The sequence below is a fragment of the Nycticebus coucang genome, chromosome 19 (assembly GCF_027406575.1).
Source record: "Nycticebus coucang isolate mNycCou1 chromosome 19, mNycCou1.pri, whole genome shotgun sequence".
Taxonomy (NCBI): domain Eukaryota; kingdom Metazoa; phylum Chordata; class Mammalia; order Primates; family Lorisidae; genus Nycticebus; species Nycticebus coucang.
The window spans coordinates 8,493,773-8,521,457 of NC_069798.1; the positions used below are offsets into that span (position 1 = coordinate 8,493,773).

Sequence of the window (27,685 nt, forward strand, 5' to 3'; positions counted from 1 at the left end):
GCGGTTGATTGTTTTTCTTCCTGTTTTTTGTTGTTGTTTTTTTACTTCAAAATAAGATATGTGCAGTGTGCATAGGAATTTGTTCACAGTTTTGTTGTTTTTTGTTTTTTTTTAACTATAGTCTGGCCCTCCAACGGTCTGAGGGACAGTGAACTGGCCCCCTGTTTTAAAAGTTTGAGGACATCTGACATATAGTCATCAGCATGGCTGAATTCAAAGGAAAATTCTACCAGCTGCAAGAAAAAAGCAATGCCTAACCTACAAAGGAAAACCCATCAGGCTAAGAACAGACTTCTCAGTGGAGACCTTATAAGCCAGAAGCCCCATTTTTAATATTTTTATACAGAACAATTACCAGCCAAGAGTTTTGTTTCCTGCAAAATTAAGTTTCATAAATTATAGAGAAATAAAAACTTTGTTTCAGATAAGCGAACACTAAAGGGAATTTGTCATTACTAATTTTACTGGAAATGCTCAGTAGCACAGTAGATACTCACAAAGGTAAAAACAGCCAAAAATTGTAGCTCACATTTCTGTAATGCAATAACACAAGAGGAAAACAAAACGACAGGTATCATCCAACATGATGAACAGAACAGGGTCCTACACACAAATACTAAGACTCAATGTTAACAGTCTGCATACCCCATGGGACAAGACATAGACCAGCTGAATGGAGGAAAAAACACAGCCTAATTACTTGTTGTCTCCAAGAAACACATCTACACCACAAAGACTCACGCAAACTTAAGACTAAGGGATGGAAAGTAATATTGCACACAACTAGAAACCAAAAGTGAGCAAATGTAGCCATTTTCATTTCAGATAAAATAAACTTTAGATCACCAATGGTTAAAAAAAAAAACAACAACAATTCAACAAGAAGACAACAATTTTAAATATTCGGGCATCTGACAGGAATTCATAGTTTCATTAAGCAAAGTCTTCTACTTATCTGGGCAAACACTAGTATTTTAATTGCTAGGGATTTCAACACTACACTGACTTAACAGGACAGATCATCAAAGCAGACAATAAATAAATAAACACTATACTTAAACATGACTCTAAAACAAATGGATCTAACAGAAATATATAGAATATTCTACCTGAAACTACTAAATATACATTTTCCTCATCAGCACACATGACATTTTCCTACACTGATCATTTCTTAGGCCACAAAGTAAGCCTCACCAAGTTCAAAAACATCAAAATATTGTTCTCAGACCTCAGTGGAATAAAACTAGCAATCAGTTCCAAGATAAACACTCAAAACTATACAAAGTCATGGAAATCGAACAACCTGGTGCTGATCCTTAGGTCAATGGTGAATTTAAGATGGAAATCAAGACGTTCCTTGGAATGAATGACAAAGGGAACACAAACTTTCCAAGTATATAAGGCACAGCAAAAGCATTCCTAAAGGGTAAGTTTGTAGCTTTAAATGCCTACATCAAAAAATAGAAAGATCATAAACTAACAACATCATGTCGTAATTCTACTGAAAGAAAGACAAAATATCCATTAATACAAGTAAACCTCTATGTGAACAAAGTGGAAAGCCTTGTAGAAATGGACAGATTCTGGGAAGTATACATCTGTCAATCTTGAGGCAGGAAGAAATAGAATTCCCAAACCAGTAAACAAGAGCAAGATGGCTTTTCCATACTGCCCCATGATATTTACAGGTTCAACATAATTATCATCATAATAACAATGTTATATTCCACAGATCTTGAAAAATAATCCTGAGCTCATTTGGAATAAAAAAATGTACCCAAATATGCAAAGCAAATCTTAAGGAAAAAGAACAAATTTGGAGGCATCACGTTACCAGACTTTCCATATTAGAGGCTATTGTAACCAAAACAGCATGGTACTGGTCTAAAATTGGAGACAATGGAAAAAAATAGATAAATCAGAAATAAAACTGTCTACCTACAACCAACTGATCTTTGACAAAGCCATCAAAAACATACACTGGGGAAAGGAGCCCCATTTAATAATTGGTGCTGGGAAAATTGAGTAGCCACATGCATCAGTGATACAGGAACCCTGTTTCTTGGCATATGCAAAAATTAATTCAAGATGAATTAAAGACTTAAATGTAAGGCACGAAATCATAAACTTTTAGAAGACTGTGTAGCAAAAACTCTTTATACATTGTCCTAGATGAAGGATTTATGACCAAGACCCCAGAGGAAATGCAACAAGAGAAATAGAAATAAATGGGGCATAGTTAAATTAAAAAAGATTCTGTACAGCAAAGGAAATAATCAATAGACAAGGAAATAATGAATAGACAACTTACAGAATGGGACAAAATATTCACAAATTATACATTTGACAAAGGTCTAAGATCTGGAATCTACAAAGAACTCAACAAATGGAAGGGCACATCAATACCACTCTGAGATACCACCTAACTGCAGTGAGATTAGCCCACAGCACATGTGTGTGAGGTACGTAGGCTGTTCAGCATTCCTGGGCAAAGGCCTCAACTACAACTTGAACTTGCTGGCATGGATGTGGCAAGAAGGGAACACTCCTACACTTCTGGTGAGACTGCAAACTAATACAACTTTTATGGAGAGAAGTATGGAGAATTCTTTAAGAACTAAAAGTTGACTTTCCATTTGGTCCTGCAATTCCATTATTAGGTACCTATTCAAAAATTATTTTACCACAAAAATATTTGTACTAGAATGTTTGCTGCAGCTCAGTTCACAATTGCTAAGTCATGGAAGCAACCCAAATGCCCATCAACCCATGAATGGATTAACAAACTGTGGTGTATGTATACTGGAGTACTATTCAGCTATAAGAAAAGATAGAGACTTTACATCTTTTATGTTTACCTGGATAGAGTTGAAACACATTCTTCTTAGTAAAGTATCTTAAGAATGGAAAAAAAATATCCAATATACTCAATACCAATATGAAACCAATATATAAACCACTACATGCCCATGCGAATGATAAAACACAAATCTAGTCTAGAAAAGGGAAGGGAGAAAGGAAGGCAGAGGAGTGAGGGCAAACAGATGGATCATCTCAAATAAGTGTTCAGCATTCCCGGGAAAAGGGCTCAATTACAACTTGAACTTTACCTTAGAATTGTAAACAATGTAACCTAAACATTTGTACCCTCATATTAATTTGAAATAAAAAAGCAAACAACACTACCAAAAAAGTCCTCATCAAGAAATGGGCAAAAAACATGAACAGAATTTTTTGAAAGGAGATATACCAACAAGCATATGAAAAAATTCTTGGCATCACTTATCAGGGAAATTGCACATTAAAGCTACACTGAGATACCACCTCCCCCTTATCAGAATGGTCTTTATTAAAAGGTTAAAAAATGCTAATGTGCATGCAGAGAGAAAGTTAAGTTTATACACTGTTGTATTTATCGCAAAGTAGTATAACCGCTCTGGACAACAGTATGGAGAGTCCGCAGAGAAATAAAATGTAGATTTACCTCTCAATCCAGCAGTCCCACTTCTAGGTATCTACCCATAGGGAACAAAGTCATTTTATCAAAAAAACACATGTACTCAAATGTTAATTGCAGCATATTCCCAATTGCAAAGATATGAAATCATCCTAAGAATCCATCAATTTATGAGTGGATAAAGAAAATGTGAGTGAGATATATGAATTGCACGTGCCCAGTGTCTGATATTGTCCTATCACCCAGAGATTCTTCTCTTCTCCTAGCTATCCCTTGATCCTTTGGTATTCTGTTAAATCATTTAAATAGTTTATTTTAATGTTCTCTCTCTCCTCTTTTTTGTGGAGCTGTCGTCTTACAAGGTCTGACATTAAGTTCTCGAACTCAACCCAAAAAAAGTTCTTTGAAGAGTGGACTTGGTCTGGTGTCAATGCATAGCTTCCCAAGGGGGACATATAGAGGGTGACCATATTCAGCAATGAGGTATGTAGGTAGCACTTTTTATAGGGTGAGTTCACAAACTTAATTGGCTGACCTTATATAGCATGAAGCACTACTCAGCCATGAAAAAGAATGCAATAATACCTTTTGCAACGACCTGGATAGAACTGAAGACCATTATCCTAAGTGAAGTATCTCAGGAATGGAAAACAGAACACCGTATGTTCTCACTAATAAGTGAGAATTAAACTTTGGATACACCCTAGCACAAAGTGATATGAAGGTCACAAGAAACCCAGAAAGGGGATGTGTAGGCAGGAGGGTGTGGGCTAAAAACTTACCCATTGGCTACAATGAACACTATTTTGATTATAGGTACACCAAAAGCCTTGACTTAAGCGTTATATGAGGTATACTTGTAACAAAAACACGTGTACCCCCTTCATCAATATTTTAAAGTAAAAAATAGCATTGAACATACATTGTCCAGGGACCAGGGAATAAAATAATGAATGAGGAAAAGATGACTAGGAAAGTAGACAGTCCAATGGGAAGACAGGGATGTTTGAAGAACATTGAGATCAGCTGTTTCGGTGACCTAACAGAATACCCCAGGACCCTAGGACTAGCTGGGAGAAGAGAAGAATCTCTGAGGGGCAGCGTCAGACCCTGGGCGTGTGCATTTCAGGCCTGAAAACATAAGAGGCTTTTCCAGCTACTTGGAAAACATTCTTCCACTAAATCTGTGTACACCGTAGCTTGCATAAGTGTTGTGGGATCTCATGAGTATTATTCTGGGCAGCAAAATACACAGATTCCTCTCTCAGCAAAAAGAAAAGCATTTTTATTTCTCTTTTATTTTAAAAAAGGCAAGGCAGAAATACGTTGTTTTTTTTTATCCAAATAGTGAGATTCTGGGTGTTGTGTTTCACTGCCTCTGTAAGTTTACTGGTACTCGCTGGACAAAATCAGGAAGTCTGTTTATGAGGGTTATGGACAATCCCAATTTATTGAATGGATTTACAATAATGACACAATCTTTACATGGACAGATTTGTCTTTTCTGGGTAGGCTAACCTTCTGGTCTACCAAAACTCAATGAGAGAAACCCTGACTTTGCAAACAGTATATTTTAATGCAGCATTAGCCACTGAAGCCCTGTTATCCGATCTTTGTCTCCATGTGAATAAATGTAAATAAGTATTCTACCATTTAGTAATGTTAAGATGGCTGTGGCTTTTCTTCCCTAAGGGTTTTGGTTTTGCCTTAATGCAGCTCTATAAACTGTGCAGAAGCAAATTTAGGTCATGATCAATATGGGCAATTAAAAAGCCTTCACAAAATGGCTAAGCCTCTGAATTCATTATTGAATCCATTATTTTAGACTGAATGTGGGAAAAGGAAAGGTTACTTTTTCTCTTAAAGTTTCTCCTTAATTATTTCAAACATTTAAAGATCTTTCTTTTACTTGCTGTACAGCTTTGCTTTGCGTAAACTGGTTCTATTAGTCTAAAAATAGGGTCCTCGTAGAATATTATTAACTTTTCTGCGTGGGCATCATGCACATTCTGTATCATCACTCTCTGCACCAAGAAGAGAAAATACCCTTAGGTCTCTTTTTCATTGTGAAAGCTTTCTGGAAAAATAAAATGAAAAGACTACTTAGACTATATTTGATGTGAAGAAAAGTAAAGAGTTTTCAGATATGAGTAGTAGGCTAAGAGGCAGCATTAATTTATAGGTATGACTAATGCTTAGTCTTGTTAAAGAAGTGATTGTGCATGAAACTGGGTAAAGATTATTCAGTGTCTTCCAAGATAACCTACAAGGCATTTAGTTCTGCTTGGCTTCTGGCAGGGAGGTTGAATCCATGATCTTCCCTTTCTGAAGGAAAGAGAATGTGGGCTACTGGTAAGTAGCTACATAATTTAAAAAGATGAAAAGTTTCCAAAGGTAAAGGTACAAAGGAAAAGTTTAGGAAAGTGAAATGATGGTGCAAATGATACTGGAGATACTTGTCATAATGAGCCTTTTGCCTTTAAGTATTTTTTTTTCTCTCAATTACCTACTTTTGGTAGACATATATATTTAGGAATAATGGACAAGCCATTTTTAGTCTCATCCTATCTGTGAAATCTTGATGTATACTTCTTCTTTCTAAATATTTACTTTCTCAGCCTCTCAATTAAATTAATTGTGATTGTATTTTGTGCTAGAACTAAGCTAGTTTATTTTAAAAACTCCATTGGAAAAAATAATTTGGTAAACATCAAGTTATGCACAAAAAGGACTAATCGTTTTCAGCTTGACTTGGATATTCAACTTTCCTATATCTCCAAGATGCCAAGAATTTGAATATATACGTATATATATTTAATTTCAGAAGGTTTTTTTTTGTTCGTTTACATGTTTTTTCCTGTTGTTTTCTTATAATTTCTTTTGGAAGTTCACATGTTTTGTAACCATTTGTCTTGGCCTATCCTTAAAATAATGGAGATGTATTTATAATTATTATTTTAAGGAGCCCAACTATGATCATTTTTATACAAAATATCCTTTTTTCTTTTTATTTCAGGTTAATGTGAGAGTACAGACAACTAGGTTACAATGTTTGCATTTTTTAGAGACCCTCTTACAATTGTGTCCTGCACCCAAGAGGTGTGCCATTTATCCTCCCATTGTGCCTATTAAATGGGAGCACACCAAGTCCCCTCCCCTTCCCCCTCTCCTCCTTCCCTATGCCCCCAGCATGGATTGAATTGAGGTTTTCTCTTACGTGGGCATGTGTTAGGTCTTCCACTGGCTTCACATTAGTATTGAGCACATTGGATACTTACTTTTCCATTCTTCTGATACTTTACTAAGAAGAATGTCCTTCAGCTCCATCCAGGTTAATAAAAAAGATGTAAAGTCTCCATCTTTAATAATTGAACAGTATTCCATGATATACATATATCACAGTTTGTTAATCTATTCCTGAGTTGGTGGGCATTTAGGTTGTTTCCATGTCTTGGTGATTGTAAATTTAGCTGCAATAAATAATCTAGTACAAATGTGCTTATGATTTTTTTTTTCTTCTAGGAAGATGCCTAGTAATGAGAATGTAGGATCAAATGGAAGGTCTACTTTTAGCTCTTTGAGGATACTCCATGCTTCTTTCCAAATACTCTGTATTATTTTTCAGTCCCACCAATAGTGGAAAAGTGTTCCCTTCTCTCCTCATCTGTGCCAACATCTGCAACTTTGGGACTTTGTGATATGGGCCATTCTCAGTGGGGACAGGTAATATCTCAGGGTGATTTTGATTTGCATTTCTCTGATGATTAGAGCAATGAGCATTTTTTTCATGTTTGTTAGCCATTTTTCTGTCTTTGTCAGAGAAGTTGCTGTTCATGTCTATTGCCAGTGATAGCCATGATTGTTTGCTCTTTGTGTGTTGATTAATCTCAGTTCTCTGTAGATTCTAGTTATCAACCCTTTGTCAGATTCACAACATGCAAATATCTTTTCCCATTCTGAAGGTGGTCTATCTGCTTTAATTGTTGCGTCCTTAGCTGTGCAGAAGCTTTTCAGTTTAATTAAGTCCCAATTGTTTGTTTTTTGTTCTTGTTGCGATTGCCACTGAAGTCTTCCTCATAAAATCTTTCCCCAGTCTGACATCATCAAGAGTTTTTCCTATACTTTTTCCTAGGATTTTTATCATTGCTTGCCTTAGATTTATACCTTTTATCCATCTTGAGTCAATTTTTGTAAAAATGTGAAAGGTACGGGTCCAGTTTCAGTCTGGAAGTTATCTAGTTATCTAGTTCTCCCAACACCATTTACTAAATAGGGATTCTTTTTACCAGTGTATGTTTTTGTTTGGTTTATCAAAGATCAGATGGCAGTAAAAGACTGATTTTATCTCTTGGTTTTCTATTTGGTTCCATATGTCTATGTCTCTATTTTTGTGCTAATACCATGCAGTTTTGAGCACTATTGACTTGTAATATGATCTAAAGTCTGGTAGAGTGATGCCTTCAGCTTTGTTTTTATTACTAAGAATTGCCGTGGTTATACAGGGTTTTTTCTGGTTCTATTTGAAATGAAGAATTTTTTTTCCAGTTCTTCAAAGTATGACATTGCTATTTCAATGGGCATTGCATTGAACCTGTAAATTACTTTGAGTAGTATAGATATTTTAACGATGTTGATTCTTCCCAGCAGAGAGCATGGTGTGGTCTTCCATTTATTAATGTCTTCTGCTATTTCTTTTCTTAGGGTTTCATAATTCTCTTTCCAGAGAGTATCTTCCTTCCTTGTCCATAGTCTTCACTGAACATTTTTACTCTTCCTCTTTCCTTTATGAGGTGAATTCAGCATTATTAACCATTGAAAGACAGCAGCTTCCTAAGAGCAGCACATTTTTATTTCGCTCTTTTTTAGCTGTCAGTGGTCCAGCATTGGGCAGAATCATATTCCAAATTTCCTTTGTAGGCAGTGACGTGCTGATGATGTTTAATGACCAGAATAGGAGAAGAAAGTAACTTTTTTTTCCACCCTAGTAAGTTGTTCCTTGGATTGGAACCCTGTAACAAGGGACAGCTTAACAAGAGAAAAACAGAGGCTTATTAACATTTTTGTTTCATATATACATGAAAGATAACCAGGGAATGAGTTGTTTCCAAAGAAATGGCTTTGAATCCCATCTTTAACAAAGAACAGTACATTTTCAGAGAAGTGACAAGATGAGGAAAAGAACTTGGCATCCCTAGGGGCAGCAATGTGGGGGAAGCAAGTCATTGGCAGAATAAAGGCTCTTCCAATAACTCTTCTCAGGGTAGATTCCTCTAGTGCCATCTCCAAGCCCATGGAGTCTGAAATTGTCTTCAGTAGTTAACCTTTTTAGAGATGAGAGGTAAGATATCTTTCATTTTTACACATTTATGTCCTACCTTTCGGTAAATGGAGGAAGGGCACAGAGCTTTCTTGAAATTTCTGCTTCTTAATTGCCTTCAGCTCAACAGTCCTTCTGCCAAAGAGGCATATTTGGGAGTGGCATATTCTGGTCTCCCATATCTACTTTCAGAAAAAGATTGGTAGCATTTGCCAATTTTTGTAGTGTGTACACTTTCTCTATGGCCAACTTCAAGCGACCAGAAGATCTCCACAGACCCCTGCTTTGGAAAGAGACAACAGTCTTTCCAGCCAGGTCCCTTGCCCAGCACCATAAAGTTGGCCCAGCAGGAGCTGCTGAGCATCCCTCCTCCTCTTCTCTGTAATTGGTGGCACATAGTGCTGAGGTTGGAATACGAGTGCTGCAACTGCTGTTTCTTCTTTTTTTATTTATTTTTATTTTTTATAGTTAAATGAAGCAGTGGGAGTGGAGACAGAGCAAAGGAATCTGTAACTGGTCGTGATCAATTAGTTGTAAACACTGTGCTCAGACCAGGCTGTTGTTTCTTCTAAAGGATGAGAACAGCCCCTGTATTTATATAGTAGTTCTATTACTACTTTATCATTAAGAACTTCCCTCATTTTTTTCTTTGGAGCAAAAAGAACATTATCTACCCAAAGTTTCCTCTGAAGATATGCTTGTTTATGGGAACAACGCATAAAAGTAGCCAGTGTGAGAAGTAAGAAAGCTGAAACACCAGCCCCTTAAAGGAAGAGAAGTCCACAGAGACTGTAACAAGGGAGCCATAAAGGAAATGAAAGGCTGAGTCTGTGTTCAGGTATGGGAGTGGATATTTCAAAATGGATCCTTGAAATTCTTTAAGATGCTCAGATAGAGGAGCATTAAGTGTTGCTGTGAATAAAGGCATTTTCAACCGAGACCATAGTGCTTTTCTCAGTTATGGTTGTATATTCTTATGCCCCAGGTAGCCCTGGCTGCATTTTCTCCTGTATATGGCCATAGTCTATTTTTCAGCCACCTGTGACATTTAAAAGTTCTCCTTGTAGCAGTTGAATTCATTTTGTTGGTTTTTGTCTTATCGAAAACTGTTTAAATGTAGTTCGGGTGGCATTTCAATTACAGTTAAAAGCAGGACTCCAGCGTTTCTGGAGGGAAGCATGGTTTCAGTGACTACTTAACTCTGCCAAGAAATGAGTTCATCACGTGAACAACAGTAGGCTAGTTCTTTCTATGATCCTTGATGTTATCATTTTATTTATGTATAACCAGGTAAGAAGATGGATGTGATAAATGGGTCTTTGTTTTTTAAAAGAAAGGTGCCAAATCCTAGACATAGGCATTTTATTAAGTCGGGTCAAACAGTTAAGAAAATAGGAGGTGCTGTTACCCAGCTGGAGCACAACATGAATGTTATTTCGTTTTTACCCAAATCCATCAATATTTTCTGTTTATTAGAAGTCGTTGGTTGGGAGAACAGCTGAGCTTTCTCCTGTTTCCCTCCTTTTTGTCCCTCAACTGGTCTTCTATCTAGACTTTACTAGTCACCCTTGTAACCTTCAAAGGCTGAGCTCTAAACACTTGACTTCCCAGCAACTCTTTGCTGAAGCCCAGTTCCTTTATTATTTCTTCCCAGTTAGAATTGGTACCTCCTAACTCTGAACATCTCTCTATTCTGTGTGAAAAATTTTTCAACCATTAAAATACATTTGTGTGAGAGACACAACACAAATAATAAAGCAACATGGTAAAATGTTAATAGCAGGTGATCTGGATACAAGGTTTTTGTGGACTCTTTGTATTAGTCTTGTCAATTTTTTTGTAATTTTTTTATTTAATAGTTATTTTTAAACAAATAGATTTTAAAAAAATCTTCAGCATCTGATCTCAGATTCTGAAACCCAATCCTAATTCTCTGATAGACGTCATCTGCTCCAATTACAGCAGGTGATTAGGATATGTGCTTTGAATTAAGCTTTGAAAATTATACCCTTCCTAAGAGAACAACAGAGAGGAAAAAATACAAATGTGTGGAAATTTGGGAATATGTAATGTCCCTGGGGGTAGGCGATCAGCTCTCCAAGTTTGAGAGCTGAGGGGTTTTCCAGACATTCAACTTACAGAAATAAAAGCAATAAAATTTAATAGTACAGTCCCATGAAACTGGAATGATCTGGTCACCCTATTGTGGGGAGGGCTCTGTAGATGAGTGGCTGAAGATATGAACTGGTGTCAATAGTGCTAAGGAGTAATTCCAAGTGAAAGTTTCATCCTGTTGGCAGTGGGACACCAGGCAAGCCTTTTCAACTACAATGGAGGGAGGGGGGTGCATCATGCTATAAACAGTATAAGTTAAATTTTTAAAACATTATCTTTGATACACACATGATTATTCAGAGCAGGAGATCAGGCAGAAGATCCGTGTTGCTCTGATGTTTGAAAATTTCCACTACCTAAAAATGAAGTCCAAATTGCTTAGCTCAGAATAGAAGACTTACTTGGAACAACTACCCTGTACCCAGGGCTATTATAATTGCCTCTGTCTCAACTACAGATAACTGATGGAGTTAGTGTTATTAGGCCAAATTTGAAAATACGGACATTGAAGACAAAGGGGTGAAGTGCCTTCCCCCACATGGCACTCAGCCATGTGTGGCAGAATTAGAAATGAATCTTCCAAATCTGAATACCTAGCATATTTTTTCTGTATCATTCTCAGTCTCATGTGGACAGTTACTTGAAAGACAGTATAATAATTTAGGGAGTATGGACTGTGTTTTCAGGAAAGACCTGGATCAATCCCATCTTAGGGAAGTTGCCACCTTGGAACGGGGCCCTGTGCTGTTTTGAGCTTCAGCTTTCTGATATGCAATGTCAATATAATATTATATCATTTATAGGATTATTATAAAAATTAATAATTAAATGATAATACAGTATCTGACTGTTGTTACCAATGACATTTTGAAACTCTTAAGGGCAAACATTCATCTTCCAACATTTTTTTTCTCTTTTGATAAAAAATAGTATGTTTTAGGGTGGCACCTGTGGCTCAGTTGGTAGGGCACTGGCCCCATATACCGAGGGTGGTGGGTTCAAACCCGCTCCAGCCAAACTGCAACAAAAATATAGCTGGGCGTTGTGGTGGGTGCCTAGTCCCAGCTACTCTGGAGACTGAGGCAAGAGAATCGCCTATGCCCAGGAGTTCGAGGTTGCTATGAGCTGTGTGACGCTACCGCACTCTACCGAGGGTGACAAAGTAAGACTCTGTCTCTACCAAAAAAAAAAAAAAAAGTATGTTTTGAATGTATATGACAATCAAAATAAGTATTTTTAATGAATAAAACAAAGACTTTATATAGGATGGGGGCATGGAAATGAAGAAGGATTTTTAAGGAAGAATAAGTGAGATTTAATAGCTAGATTTGTATTTAGGGAGGCTACCGGAGAAAGAATTGAAAATATTTTTATGCCACAGGTAGCTCTGGCTGCATTTTCTCCTTTATATTGCCATTGTATATTTTTCAACTCCCTGTGAAATTTAAAAATTCTCCTTGTAGCAGCTGAGGTTTTGATTCTAGGATTCAGGTACTAAAAGGAAGAGACAGAGCTTTCATTTCTTTTTTGTCTAAAGATAAAATTATAAAGCCACTAAAGGCATATAAGGGTAAGAGTAACACTTTTAGAAGCAAAAACTTCAGCCTGCATATCAGGCTCGGGTAATGTGCTATGTGTAGCCATACAGGCTATATGAGCTTGAATAAATTACCCCATGCCTCAGTTTCCTCATCTCATATAAAATGACAATTGTACTTCTATAAATAATGTAAAGCATTTACCACAGTACTTAGTACTCAAGAAGCACTAAATCAATGAGAACAACATGAACAAAAGTAATCACAACTATTTTAATGTTAAAAGGATATGTTCTTGCCCAGCTCGGTAGCTCATGCCTAGCACTCGGGTAGGCTGAGGCGGGTGGATTGCTTAAGCTCAGGCGTTCAAGACCAGCCTGGGCAAGAGTAAGACCCCATCTCTAAAAATAGCTGAGTATTGTAGTGGGCACCTGTAGTCCCACTGTGGATGCTGAGGCAAGAGGATTCTTGAACCCCAGTGTTTGAGGTTACTGTGAGCTATGATGCCATGGCATACTACCCACGGCAACTGAGATTCTGTCTCAAGTAAAAGAAAAAAAGGATATGGTCTTAAGTGAGGAATTTTAATTTAGGCAGAAACTAGCTCTATCTATTTTATTGAAAAGTGAGCATTTCTGCCTGTGAGCATCATTAGAGCTATGACTTTTGACAATTGTATGGCCATGGGCGTCATGTAACAGAATGCAGAGTGTCTGAGATGATCCCTGAGGACTTTCCCTTACTGCATAGTGACATTTTTATGTTCCATAATCCCCATCAGTTTGAAGATTTAAAAAATAACAGATTTATCTAATAAGTAAAAAATTCATTTCTTTATCTTAAGCTTAAAGGACAGAGTTGGATTTTGGTTCATCCTTTGTTTTCCTGCAAAGAAGCCACCCTCATACACAAATCACTCCTCACATGTAAATACACGGTTTTATGGTTTTAGCACAGGAATTGTGTTTCTAGTATACTGTGATTTTCATAGTACACACTAAGTTTTCTTGCAATGAATGACTTTATTATAAATAAGAATGAGTAAAGTTCTATTTCAGCATCATCTGTGATCTTCTCATATTTTAGTTCAGACATTTCTATATCAAGTAGTCTACTACCATATGTTCACAAATACTCTAAAAAGTAATATCTTTCTTCTTAGGTAGACTCCCAAAAATTTTTCTTAAGAAAGAGGAAAAAGGGAATATGAAAATACATTTTCTTTGCTATATTCTTGCTATTTATTATTTAAGTTACATGAGATTTGTCAAGCTCTATCCATTTTAAGATTCCATAAAAATTCTTCGAATTTTTTTCATAATATAAAATACAATTATAAAAAATGTTTTCTTTTTTTTAATTTATTTATTTTTATTGTTAAATCATAGCTGTGTACATTAGTGCAATCAAGGGGTACAATGTGCTGCTTTCATATACAATCTGAAGTATTCCCATCAAACTGTTCAGTGTAGCCTTCATGGCATTTTCTTAGTTACTGTATATAGGCATTTGTGTTCTGCATTTAGTAAGTTTTGCCTGTACCCATTCTAAGATGCACCATAGATGTGGTCCCACCCATTACCCTCCCTCCACCAAAACCTCCCCCCCTCTTCCTCTTCCTTGGCCCTTTCCTCATAGTCTTGTGCTATAGTTGGGTTATAGCCTTCATGTGAAAGCTATAATTTAGCCTCATAGTCGAGCTGAGTACATTGGATACTTTTTCTTGATAGATGGTATAAAATCACACCTTCCAAACTTTCATAAACGTCAGTATGTAATTTGTCAAGGAAATCAGTTTGAAAAGTATTTATTTGACCATTTACTAAACAATTAATGAGCTCCTAATTCTATTTCTAGCACCATCCAGATACTATGGGACACACGAAGATAGGAAGGATTTAGCTTCTGACCTTAAGATTATTCCTACTAGAAACTAAGAAAAGCAAGAAAAAAATCATAAAACAGACTATGATGTGTTCTAAAACATCTTTTAGAATTAAGGTAGGCAGAGATTCAAGAACATGGAACCAAGTGTGGTTGCATGCACTTATAATCCCAGCTACTTGGGAGGCTGACGCAGTAGGATTGTATGAGCCCAGGAGTTCAAGTCCAGCCTGGACAAAATAGTGAGACCCTGTCTTTCCCTACACATCCATATAAATAAATAAATAATAAAGGACTTTATGCAGGTATATGGGGACTAGGTTTTCCAGGTCTCAGAGAATTTCTATAAGTAAAAAAAGGAAGAGAAAAGAAGGTTTCCTGGTGGTATAATCTGAATTCCAGAAGTCATGTTGGCCTAACGTGAATGGGATTCAATAAGAATTTGAATGGAAGTGGTGCAGATTTGAGTAAGAAGAATAGAATTCCAATGGAATAGGAATGGACTAGGATTTGAATGGAAGTGGTAACTACTTATGTCTGGAAAGGTGAAAATAAAAGAACTAGAATCTCTAACAAGTGTTGGAATATAAATTTGTGGGCAGTAGCTAGCCAAGGAAGTGTGCATGTGTGCACACTCATGTTCATACAAAGGTAGGAGGCACACACATCAGTCGAGTTTTCATCCTGAAGACAGTCACTCTAAGTGGTGTGAGAATAAAGTATTTCATATGGGATTAGACCCCACACAGTTGTGGGAGAAAGAGGAAAAGGAAATGCATAGGCATGTTAGAGTATTGGAAAAACAGTCATGAACTTGGCCATCTTGGGGAAGACCCTGCAGGGAACCCAGGGAGCCAAGCATGCTGGGCCACTGACATGCAGGCATCAAGGGGGAGCTTATCAAGAGACAAAGGCCCCTCCCGCAGAAGCTCCAGCCCCAGGTCCCGTCTGTCTCTGTGGGTCTGTATCTGAGAGCCACCTGTGAGTGAGGGCTGATGTTGGAGCCTGAAGCTGGGCAGGCGCATGTTGGGGAGAGCAGGGCAAGCTGGGCCCTTCCAGGTGCTTCTGCACCTTTCTTCACTGTGACTCACCAGAATAATCTTCCACAAATAATGGCATCTGGTCCATTCTGCCTTCCACATCTCACACAAGTGCCTCTTTTGACCAAACTAACTCAGAACAATGGAGAAGAGGAGATTCTGAGAAAAGAAGTTGCTAGACTTGTCCAAGTTGGCTTAATGCCACTCAGAGCATGACCCATGCCATGTGTCAGGAGCACTCGTGTCAGTGACATACAGGCTGAATGTGGAGCAGGGGTGGGGAGGAAGGACAGGAGACCAGCTGCTACAGTGTTGTAGGACATACGGATCCAAGCGAGGCTCCCAGAATGGGGCAGGTAAGGGAGACTGAGGTGGAAGAGGTAGCCGTGTGCTGCTGAACGCACAGAACACGAATCTGTCAGTTTGTTAAAAATGCACACCTCAAGAGTGGTTACTAGTCTGGAATGGAAATCACCTTGATTTTAGGCATGTGGAGGTGCTGCCTGACTAGTGAAGAAGAATGTACAGTAAAATTCTGGAAATAAAATGCTAGGACATTAGAGACAGAGAGTTGGGGTCATTCATTTAGAAATGATGGTTACTGTCAGTGTCGATTTAGAACACGCAGTAAGAAAGAGAAGCCAGGTAGTACAACCTTCTGACCTAGATAAAGGGACTGCTGAAATAACAGTGGTAGCTCAGGGCAGGTGACAGAACTCTATGTCCAGATGGGAAGTCCCTTTAGCCATTTCTTGGAGGAGAATCTGGCCCCTGGGCTGGGTCAGGGTGTGGTCAGGTGAAGGCATAATAATTGAGAGTGGTGTGTTTGGGGCATACTGCCAAACACCTAGGGTTTATGCCTGGGAAGCACTGGATCAGGTGGTCAATTGACCCAAAGAAAACAACAGATGAGGGTTGAGCTTGGGTGAATCCTGAGTTTAAGTGAATAACTTATTTCTTACTTTTAGGGTGAGAGATAGGGGAGGGGGTAAGGGTAGAGATGCATAAAGTAAAGTGGGATTTATAAAATGTTGATACAGGTTGTTCTTTTGCGGGTAAAGAAGATACCCTGGCAGCCAGGTAGAAACCATGAGCAGATCCAGTTGGTGCAGTAATGGGTCGAAGGAAGGAAAGGACCACATATTTGAAATTGCTTCTTTGCTGGAGAAAGAGTTCTCAGCAGCCATGACATGTATGGAGCTCCCACCAGGTCTGTTTGCTTTATTGTCTTGTTTTTCACCAGAAAGTGTCCCTGGGTCAAGGTCTGGCTGAGCTGCTACAGACATTTCTTTCTTCCTCTGGACTGAGACTTTCACATCTCTGGTTATGCTATGCTGCAGTATCAGGATACAACTAGGGAGCCAAGTCTTTGGATTTGAATAAGTACAGCTCAGGTTTATTGCTTTTTAGATAGAAAACATGGAAAATGAGTTGATTAAAATAATAAGTATCTGCAATGGTTGAACATCAACCCACTTTCTATGCTTAATAAAGCATGTGCTTAATGACCCTGGGGGAGAGGAATTCTACCGCCACATCACCTCTTCTGCTCACGAAGAACTTGACCCACTTCTCTGCCTTCAGTCACCAGTTCAGAAATCTACCCTTGGTTCACTGTATGTAGGTCACTAAGAAAGTGTTGAGACAGACTGTGTTGTGCTCTATTATTTCACTTCCAAGAACCACAGTTAACAACATCCTTTCTGATTCACCTGTGCAAATTTCAATGCGGCTTATTGGTGTTGCTGGAAGAGTTTCATATGTTCCCATCTATACAGATATTGCATTTATTGATTTTTGTGTATCTCAAAAATTTAATAACGACACATGTAATTGTATGGGCTTCTGGAGAAACCAGCATAGAATACTAAAGGACGTCTATATAGCAAGCAAAATCCTGAGTTTAGGGCCCTGCTGAAAACCTTGAATTCTGCACAGGTCGAGCTAATATGATGGCACACCCAAGTATTAGGCTGCTTCTGCTTTTCAGCTGATGTTGTTCCACCCTTCCATCCTGGGATCCCCCAGGATGACATCACCACCAAAACTCAAGGACGAGCTGGTGTTCATGGAAGTTGTTCCTTCCAAGACTTAGGCCCTATTGTGGATGGCTGCATTGACCTTTGATTCACAAGAGGAAGGATCAGATTAGAAATGTCCAATGATCAAATTCTTGCATGAAATATGTCCAGCGTACATGCAATGTTCAGCTCATAGGCTGTCAAAACCTAATTCTATAGATTTTTATTTTAGTGTAATTTTAAAATGTTTATTTTAATCAATGTATTGTTATTTTTATTAAATCATAACTATGTACATTTATGGGGTACAATGTGCTGATTTGATATACAATGTGGAATGCTTACATCAAACTGGTTAACATTACCATCGCCTCACTTATTTATCTGTCATGGTAAGACATTTATACTCTACTCTTAATAATTTTGAAATGTACTATTACATTGTGCACAATAGGTGAATGTTTTATTTTAAATCTTACTATTCCACAAGTGCTAATGAAGTAGTTTCATAGTTTCAGTAAAATTTTCTCTCAAATGGTCCCTTTCAAAAACTCATGAGAAATCTTACTAGCTTAGCAAAATAAATAATTAAAGAAAAGCTTGTTCTCTAACATGGCAAGAATGTTACAGTTTGTATGAGAATGACCTAGGAAGTCTCAGCTTCAAAGCACTTGGTCTTGAGTGCTATAATCAAAGTGACTTTCAGCCTGCACCAGAGCGCTGACAGGTGCTAAGGGATGGTATCATTTAACACATTCACGCTCCCGGTTTCTTTTGTTGAAAAAATGTCATATCTGACTTTAACATGGATTATGCCTTTTTTCCAAGAATATTTCTTCTAAATTTTCTGTCGGGAAGCAGCTGTGGTTGCTATGCCATCAGCTCTGTTGCTATGGGGGATACCTTGGGTGTTTGCCAGACTGTGATTGGTTATTTCAGCACCCTTATGTTCCGCAGTTGACATTTTTCTATGTTGAATCATGCTATTTTATTTTAATTTGATGGGTAGACTCAATAATTTTGATCAGCTTTGAGAGAAATGAAATTGCATATGAAGGAATCCCACCATTTCTCTCCTCAGAAAACTTAGGAAGAATTCAGGTGGCAGGTCTAGGAAGCATGCTCGTATACACTCACATGTGAGACATTTAGAAACTGGCCTGTGATGAAACCTGTGACGCTTAAGTCATAAGGTTCGGAGAAATCAAAAGGGATGAACGTTGACATTTATGCTGTTTCCTGATCAGAGAAATTATTTCAAATTGGAGGTGACCACATCCTCTCAACTTCTGTGACAGCTGTCAGCATTTACTCAATAACGTCTATTTAGGGCCCATTGAACATAAGTGCAGTTTTTGCCTTCCTGTATGTTTAAGGCAACACCAGGATGTTTGTGTCTGGGGTAAATGTTCTCTACCATCAGATTAGCTTTCTAATGGGCTGTCTTTGCCTCTGGAATATGATGATGTTAATTGAGTATTTCAGGTAATTGCCAACCCCAAATCTGAAACTCTTTGAAAAGAAAAAAAGACCTCATTATCATAATGATTGTCTTCCAATCATGTATCTCGAGTGCCAGAGTGCCAGAATGAAATACCTTTGGAAGACAAGATCTGTGACCTGCTTGCTGGCTTAGCCACTAATCTGTGTAAACGGGACAAGACAAAAGTTTGTAATTTTTGACATATACCCTCAGAAGGGAGCTTGTGAAGAGACTATAAGTTGGCTTAATACTTATAGGATCAAGATTTGAGAAGCATAGAAAATTATTTTTTCTATGACATTTGTACTCTTTAACAGTAGAGAACACGGAAAGCTAGGTTTGTGAGCAAATTTGACATTTTTGACAATAAAATTTATTATAGAAAATAACTTTGAATCATTTCCCGAAAGCATTTATCCTCAACTGCTGAGTGAGTTTTCATCTCAATAATTCCCTTCCTAAAAATACTTTCTATCTTTAACAATTAAAGAGACCGGATGGATTTGGGTTGCAGAAAACAGAATTTAACATAATTTTTTTTTAATTTAACATTAATTTTAAGGAACTATTTATATAGGACTTTTCAGACTAGTGATATATGGCATATATAGACATAGATAGATATGGATAGTTTTTATTCTTCAATAAAAACTGAGTTCTTTTCATTCTAGATAGAAAATGATTAACTGTGCAGGACTTCAAGACATGAATAATTCCCATTCATGTCTAGGTCATGGTGGTAAATATTACCCGTGTATACATGTATATGGGTACACATGTTCATACGCATGCAAATTTAAGCCTTAATATTGCGGTATGTTAAGCAGCGGAACTTAGTGTAGTTGTAACTTAAGAATACATATGTGTTTCTCAAATCTGTCTCTTCTCCTACTTCCACACACCCAAGCAAACAAATAAATGTAAAACCTGAGTGAATACTAGTATCTTTTGTCAATTATTTGCAAAATAATTTGAATTATTCTTTACTGTAGAAAACATTTGGAAAGATAGGAAGTAATCATATTCCTATTTAAATAAGTTTACTTTTATTTAAATCATATTATTTAAATAAGTTTCCCTTATCATCTTTCCCTACTCACATTTATGTCTTTTAACCTACTCTTTTTTTAATTGTTTGGGATTCATTGAGGGTACAAAAATTTAGGTTACACTGATTGCATTTGTTAGATAAAGTCCCTCTTATACTTGGGTCCCTCCGCCAAGAGGTGTGCCCTACACCATGACCCCATCTTCCTTCCTCCTCTCCTATCTCCTCTCCCTCACTCCCCTAACCAGCCCCTTGTGTTAGCTCATGTACTGCCTTCTTATTAGAATTGAATACATTGGATCCTTGCTTCTCCATTCTTGTGATGCTTTACAAAGAAGAATGTGTTCCACTTCCATCCAGGTAAATACAAAAGTTGTAAAGTCTCCATCTTTTTAATGGCTGAATAGTATTCCATGGTGTACATATACCACAGCTTGTTAATCCATTCCTGGGTTGGTGGCCATTTAGATTGTTTCCACACTTTGGCGATTGTAAATTGAGCTGCAATAAACAGCCTAGTGAAAATGTCCTTATGATAAAATGAATGTTTTTGTTTTGTTTTGTTTTGTTTTTGCAGTTTTGGGCCCTGGGCCAGGTTTAAACCTACCACCTCCGGTATATGGGGCCGGTGCCCTATTCCTTTGAGCTGCAGGCACTGCCTGATAAAATGATTTTTTTTTTCTTCTGGATACATGCCTAGTAATGTAGGATCAAATGTAACAGGATCAAATGGGATGTCTAATTTGAGAATTCTCCATACTTCCTTCCAAAAGGTTTTATTAGTTTTCAGTCCTACTAACAGTGTAAAAATGTTCCCTTCTCTCTACAGCCACACCAGCATCTGCAGCTTGGAGACTTTCTGTTTGAAGAACTTCATTAGCTAATCTTTAAAGTTAGGTTTGCTAGTAACAAATTCTTTTAATTTTCCTTTTTATAAAATCATTTTGGCTGGGCACAGTGGCTCATGCCTGTAATTCTACCACTCTGGGAAGTCGAGGCAGGGGGATCATTTGAGGTCAGGAGTTCAAGACCAGCCTGAGTAAAGCAAGGACCCTGGCTCTACTGAAAATAGAAAAATTAGCCAGGCTTGTTGGTGTGTGCCTGCAGTCCCCACTACTCAGGCAGCTGTGAGGCAGGAGGATTGCTTTAGCCCATGAGTGTGAGGTTGCTGTGAGCGAGGCTGACACCATGGCACTCTAGCTCAAGTGACAGAGAGAGACTGTCTCAAACAAACAAAACCTTTCTTTTGTCTTCCTTTTTTTTTTTTTTTTTTTGTAGAGACAGAGTCTCACTGTACTGCCGTCGGGTAGAGTGCCGTGGCGTCACATGGCTCACAGCTCACTCTAACTCTTGGGCTTAGGCGATTCTCTTGCCTCAGCCTCCCGAGCAGCTGGGATTACAGGTGCGCACCACAACGCCCGGCTATTTTTCTGTTGCAGTTTGGCCAGGGCTGGGTCCGAACCCGCCCCCCTTGGCATATGGGGCTGGCGCCCTACTCACAGGCGCTGCCTCTTTGCTGAACATAAAATTCACTGTTCACAGTTCTTTTGTTTCATCACTTGAAAATGTTTTACCACTTCCTTATGGCCTATATGGTTTCGTATGTGAAATCTGCTATTATTCAAGTTGCTGTTCTCCTAGAGGCATGAGTCGTTTTTGTCTGTCTGCTTTCAAAATATTTCCCCTGTCTTTCTTTTCAGAGGTTTCATTGTAAAGGGTCTTAGTGGATCTTTCTATGGATTTATCCTGTTTCAAGTTTTCCTCCCTTCTTGAGTCTGTAGATACAAATACTTCGCCACAGTTTGGAAGTGGCAAATGTTTATTTCCTTAAATATTCTTTCTGCCTCCCTCTTTTTCTCCTCACTTTCCAGGAGTTTGAGTATATAAATTCATATCTTTTGTTTGTAACTCACGGGCCCCCGAATCCTTTGTTCAGCTTTTTAACAACTCTACCTCCTCTCTCCTGTTTGGATCAGATGAATTCTGTTGATCTGACCTGGTGGTCATTGATTCTGTCTTCTGTCACCCTCACTGTTCTTTTGAGTTCATCTGCCGTGGCTTTTTAAAAAATTCCTGTCATGATATTTTTTGTTCTATACTTTATATTTGTTTCCTTTTTATAATTTCTGTTTTTTTTTTTTTTGCCAAAATTTTCTTTTTTTTATTTGTTCCCAAGAGCATTTGTGATCAATTGTTGAAACAGGTTTAAAACCCTTCTTAGATAGTTTAACTATTTAATTCATCATATTGGTGTCAGTTCATTTTCCTTTCCCATTCAACTTGTGGTTTTTACAGGAACTTTTTTTTTCTTTAATGTATCATGGGCCTTTTGTGTGATAAATTAGGGATCTTAAATCCTGTTTAAATCTTTTATTTTAGCAAGTAGTCACCCTGAAGAAATTCTAGCTTCACACTTTTGGAAAGTTTACCAAAATGGCTTCAGAGTAGACTAACTTTACACAGCACATTTAAAAAAAAAGACACATTTATTCAGCGTCATGATCAGACTATTACATTTAGCAATCAACAGCATGGGTGCAAAAAAAAAAAAATCTACATTAAAACCCTTTGTTGGAATGCTTTACACTTTCCACAGAACAGAAACTAAAATAACCTGTTATATAATTAGTCACAAATACAGTCCTCGAGTTTTTTGCCCATACACATGAGTATTGTCTAAAACATGTCTTCTGTGTAGCAGCTAGGCCCCGCCACCACTGTGCTTGGCTGAGTTCACAAATCTGTTGTAACCTGTAGCTTCCCTATCACTTCTCTGGCTCTCCTCTCCTGCTAAGCTTTGTTTCCTGGGAATAATTAAAACCTTCTGCCCCTGCCATAGCTACTACTGCTACTGGAACCACCATAGCCACCTTGGTTTCGTGGTTTGGCAAAGTATTGGCCGCCACCACCATAAGGGCCAGAGCTTCTGCCTCCAAAATTTCCTCCCTTCATGGGTCCAAAATTTGATGACCGACTGTTGTAATCGCCAAAATCATTGTAACTTCTCCAAAATTGCTTCCATCATTACCAAATCCATTGTAGCCATCCCCACTGCCACCACAGCTGCCACCAAAGCCACCACGACCACTGAAGTTTCCTCCATGGCCAAAGTTGTCATTTCCACCAAAACCACCTCCACGACCCCCACCAAAGTTTCCAGAACCACTTCGACCTCTTTGGCTGGACGAAGCACTAGCCATCTCTTGCTTTGACAGGGCTTTCCTTACTTCACAGTTGTGGCCATTCACGGTATGGTATTTCTGAATGACAATCTTATCCACAGAATCATGGTCATCAAACGTAACAAAAGCAAAGCCCCTCTTCTTGCCACTGCCTTGGTCAGTCATGATTTCAATCACTTCAATTTTCCCATACTGTTCAAAATAGTTTCTTAAGTGATGTTCTTCAGTATCTTCTTTAATGCCACCCACAAAGATCTTTCTCACAGTCAAGTGGGCACCAGGTCTTTGAGAATCTTCTCTGGTGGTCAGGAACCAGCTCTCTTTGGTTCCACGACTCTCCCATCCACCTTGTGTGGCCTTGCATTCACTGTTGCATCCACCTCCTCCACAGTGGCCTAAGTGACAAACCCAAAGCCCCTGGAGCGCTTGGTGTTTGGATCTCTCATTACCACGCAGTCTGTGAGCGTTCCCCATTGCTCAGAATGGCTCCTCAGACTCTCATCAGTCTTTTCAAAGCTCAACCCTCCAAGGAAGAGCTTCCGCAGCTGTTCAGGCTCTTGAGGAGACTCTGACTTAGACATGACGGCAGTGGGAAGAGAGACTTTAACGATGCTTCCTCGGCAGCGTCCACGGCAGAAAGCCCTGTATTCTTATTCACTCTTTTTGACTCTGGAATGGACTGTCTCACCTAATTTCTCTATCAACTGGCTTTATTGCTCTTTGTTTTAGCAGAGATTCACAGTTTACTTCCACTGGATCTGCTGCTCATTGTGAACCATGAGGAAACTGAAGAAAATAAATTAAAACTACCTGATTTGGGAACTCTACAAATTACATCATGTTTTTGTGAGGATTTCACATTTTCCTCACTGGGTCTCCTAAAGTCATTGCAAAGAATAATAGTTGGTATGGATAATATGTAGTACAAGATAGGTCAATTGCAATTGTTAGACTTTTATATTTTTCTCCCATAGCCATTAATTATATTTTCTGATACAAAGATGTGTCTATTTGCTTATCAAAAGTAGTGGGAAAGGAAATCATTATAAATGAAAATACATTTCTGAAGAGTGGGTTTGTGTTTACTAGAAGATGTGTCTTTAGAAATTAAGTGTTTATGAACTGAATTATGATCATTAGCAAGCTTATGAGTAGCAATGAATGGTTATGACTTTGTAACAGTAAGTCATTTTTGGGCTTCAGTTATCTTTCCATTGCATGACATGACTCAGGATGTCTCAGGGCTAGTTTTCAGGGGCAGCCTTCAGGGGACATGATGTCAGCTTTATTAGTAGGGGACTAAACATATATTTATTAGTAGGAGACTAAAGCATTACTAAAGCATTGTCTTGGAAAACAATAAAGCATACTTTGTGATTAGTTCAATACCCAACTATATTTTTTTAAACTCTGATTATTGGAGATAATGGTGTTTATTGACACTGCAAAATATTGTAATTACAGAATAGGCTCAGTGGAGTACTTTAAACTGCACTACTTTTTGTTTTCCATTATTAAATAGCTTTACGGTGGCTGTTTCTTTCAGAATAATAGCAAATGCAAGCAGCCTTTGTGACCATGAGTTCAATTTTGTTACTTCATTATAATAATTATTGGCAAGAGGAAGAGGTCATAGGTCAATTTGGAGGGAAATTTACATATTATTGTTTTTATTTCTCTGCCACGGATATGTTGATATAAAGTATATAACATTTGAAAGTACTTTGGAATGATGATTATTATTTTATTATATTTAGAGAATACAGGTATTTCTTATTACAGAGATGAGTTGTACAGTGAAGTCAGGGCTATTAGTGTGTACATCACCAGAATAGTATACATTGTACACAACAGGTAATTTTTGATCCTGCACCTTCCTCACCCCCTCCTCTTTTCTCAGTTTCCAATGTTCACTATACCAGTTTATGACCATATATACTCATGTTTAACTGCCACATGTGAGAATATATGATATTTGTTTTTCCATTCCTGATATACTTCACTTGGGGTAATGGTCTCAGGTTCTATCCGTGTTGCTACAAAATACATTATTTCATTCCTTTTTATGGATGAAAGTACTCCATAATATATGAGAGATGTATCTCATGTTCTCTTTATCCATGAGTTATTTGATGGGCACTGAGGTGGATTCCTTATCTTTGCAATTATGAATTGTGCTGTGATAAACATTCAAGTGTGGGGGTTTTTTGGTATAATGACTTCTTCTTTGGGTAGGTACCCAACATTAGTATTGCTGGATCAAATGGTAGATCTTCATTTAGGATCTTGAAGAATTACTATACTATTTCCCATAGAGGTTGTACTAATTTACATTCTCACCAACAGGCTATAAGCATTCTGTAGGTTATTTACTATTGATTATTTATTTTCTTGTGTGGAAACGTTTTGGTTTAATTAAGACTCATTATTTTATTTTTGTTATGCTGTATTTGCTTTTAGGATTTTAGTCATAAATTCTTTGCCTAGGCCAATGTCCAAAAGAGTTTTTCCTATATTATACTCTAGAATTTTTAGGGTATCCACTCTCATTTAAGTCTTTAATCTATCTTGACTTATATTTTTAATGTGGTAAGAGATAAGGATCCAGTTTTATTCTTCTGCCTGTGGCTGTCCAGTTTTCCCAGTACCATTTATTGAATTAAGAGTCTTTCCTCCAGTATATGTTTTGTGTGCTATGTCAAAAATCAGCTGGTTATAGGTATACGGTTTTATTTCTGGTTGTGTATTCTGTCCTGTTGATCTGTGTGTCTACCATTATGCCAGTATCACATTTTTGTGGTTACTATAACTTTGTAGTATAATTTGAAATCAGGTATTACAAAGCCTCCAGGTCATACTGGAATAAAAGTAGAAATCAATTCCAAGAAGAACTCTCAAAACTAAACAAATACATGGAAAATTAACCTGCTGACAATTGATCTTTGGGTGAATGACTTAATCAAGGTGGAAATTAAAAAATGTTTGGAATTGAATGACAAAAGCAACCCAAGCTACCAAAATTTCTGGTGTACAGGTGAAGCAGTGATAAAAGAGAATTTCATAGCACTAACTGCATATATTAAGAAGTCAGAAAGATCACAAATTAACAATCTAATGTTATACTTCAACGAATTAGAAAAGAACCAACCAAACCCAAAGCTAGCAGAAAAAGAGAAATAAAAAAAGCAGAATAAATGAAATTGAAACAAAAAGAGTAGTACGAAGGATCAACAAAATGAACAGTTATTTGAAAATGTAAACAAAATCAATACACTTCTATCTAGATTAGCTAGGAATAGAAAAGATTCCAGTAAACTCAATCAGAAATGGAGACATTACAAGTAATACCACAGAAATACAAAACATCATCTGAGATTATTATGAAAAACTCTATAGAGACGATCTAAAAAACCTAGAGGAAATAGATAAATTTTAGTAAACACACAACCTCCCAAACTTGAATCAGGAATAAAAAGAAATTTTGAACAGATCAATGAGTAGTGAGATTGAAACAGTAATAAAAATTCTCCTAACAACTACAACAACAACAAAAACCCAAGACCAGACAGATTCACAGCCAAATTCTATCAAATGTACAAAGAACTAGCACCATCCTACTGAAACTCTTCTATAGTAAAAGTCTTCAACAAAGTACTAGTAAATAAAACTCAACAGCACATCAGAAGGATAATTTACCATGATTGAGTGGTTTTTATGCAAGGGATGCAAGGATGGTTTAATATATGCAAATTAATAAACATGATTTACCACATAAATAGAATTTTTAAAAAACACATGATCATCTCAGTAGATGCATAAAAAGTATTCAGTGAAATCTGGCACCCCTCCATGATAAAAATCCCTTGACAAACTAGGCATAGAAAGAACATACCTCAGAATAATAAAAGCCATATATGACAAACTCACAGCCAACGTCACATGAAATGGGGAAAAGTTGAAAGCACTCCCCCTGACAACTGGTACAAGACAAGGATACCCACTGTGACCACTTCTATTTGACATAGTACTGGGAGTCCTCCACAGAGCAGTCAGACAAGAGAAAGAAGTAGAAAGTACCAAATCAGGAAAGAGAATGTCAATGATATGAGCTTATATCTAGAAAATCCTAAAGTCTCCTCCAAAAGATTCCTAGAATTGGTAAATAAATTCAACCAAGTCTCGATTTATAAAATTAAAGTATATAAAGTATATAAATTAGTAGCATTTCTATATACTAATAACAGTCAAGCTGAGAGTCAAATCAAGAACTCAGTCCCAATTAGAATACCTAGGAATATACTTCACTGAAGAGGTAAAAGATCAGTACAAAGAAAACTGTAAAACATTGACAAAAGAAATCATAGATGACACAAACAAATGGAAAGACATCCCTTGCTCATGGATTGGAAGAATTATTGTTAAACTGTCCAAACTACCCCAAATTACTTCTATATTCAATGTAATTCCCATCAAAATACTAGTGTCACTTTTTATTTAAAGAAGTATATATCCAAACTCATCAATTTGCATACATTAAATATGTACCACTTTTTAAATATCAGTTGTATCTCAATGAAGTAGTTAAAAAAGAAGCACT

The 27,685-nt window shown here is 37.4% G+C and overlaps 1 protein-coding gene and 1 pseudogene across 5 annotated transcripts in view; one reads left to right on the top strand and one right to left on the bottom strand.

Annotated features, from left to right (window-relative positions):
* Window positions 1-27,685, top strand: part of DLGAP1 (DLG associated protein 1) — an 866,993-nt gene that overhangs the window by 173,208 nt on the left and 666,100 nt on the right. The window lies entirely within an intron of this gene.
* LOC128571791 (heterogeneous nuclear ribonucleoprotein A1-like) lies at window positions 22,299-23,669 on the bottom strand (annotated as a pseudogene). Its single transcript, XR_008375974.1, has one exon. The product of XR_008375974.1 is annotated as a heterogeneous nuclear ribonucleoprotein A1-like (transcript).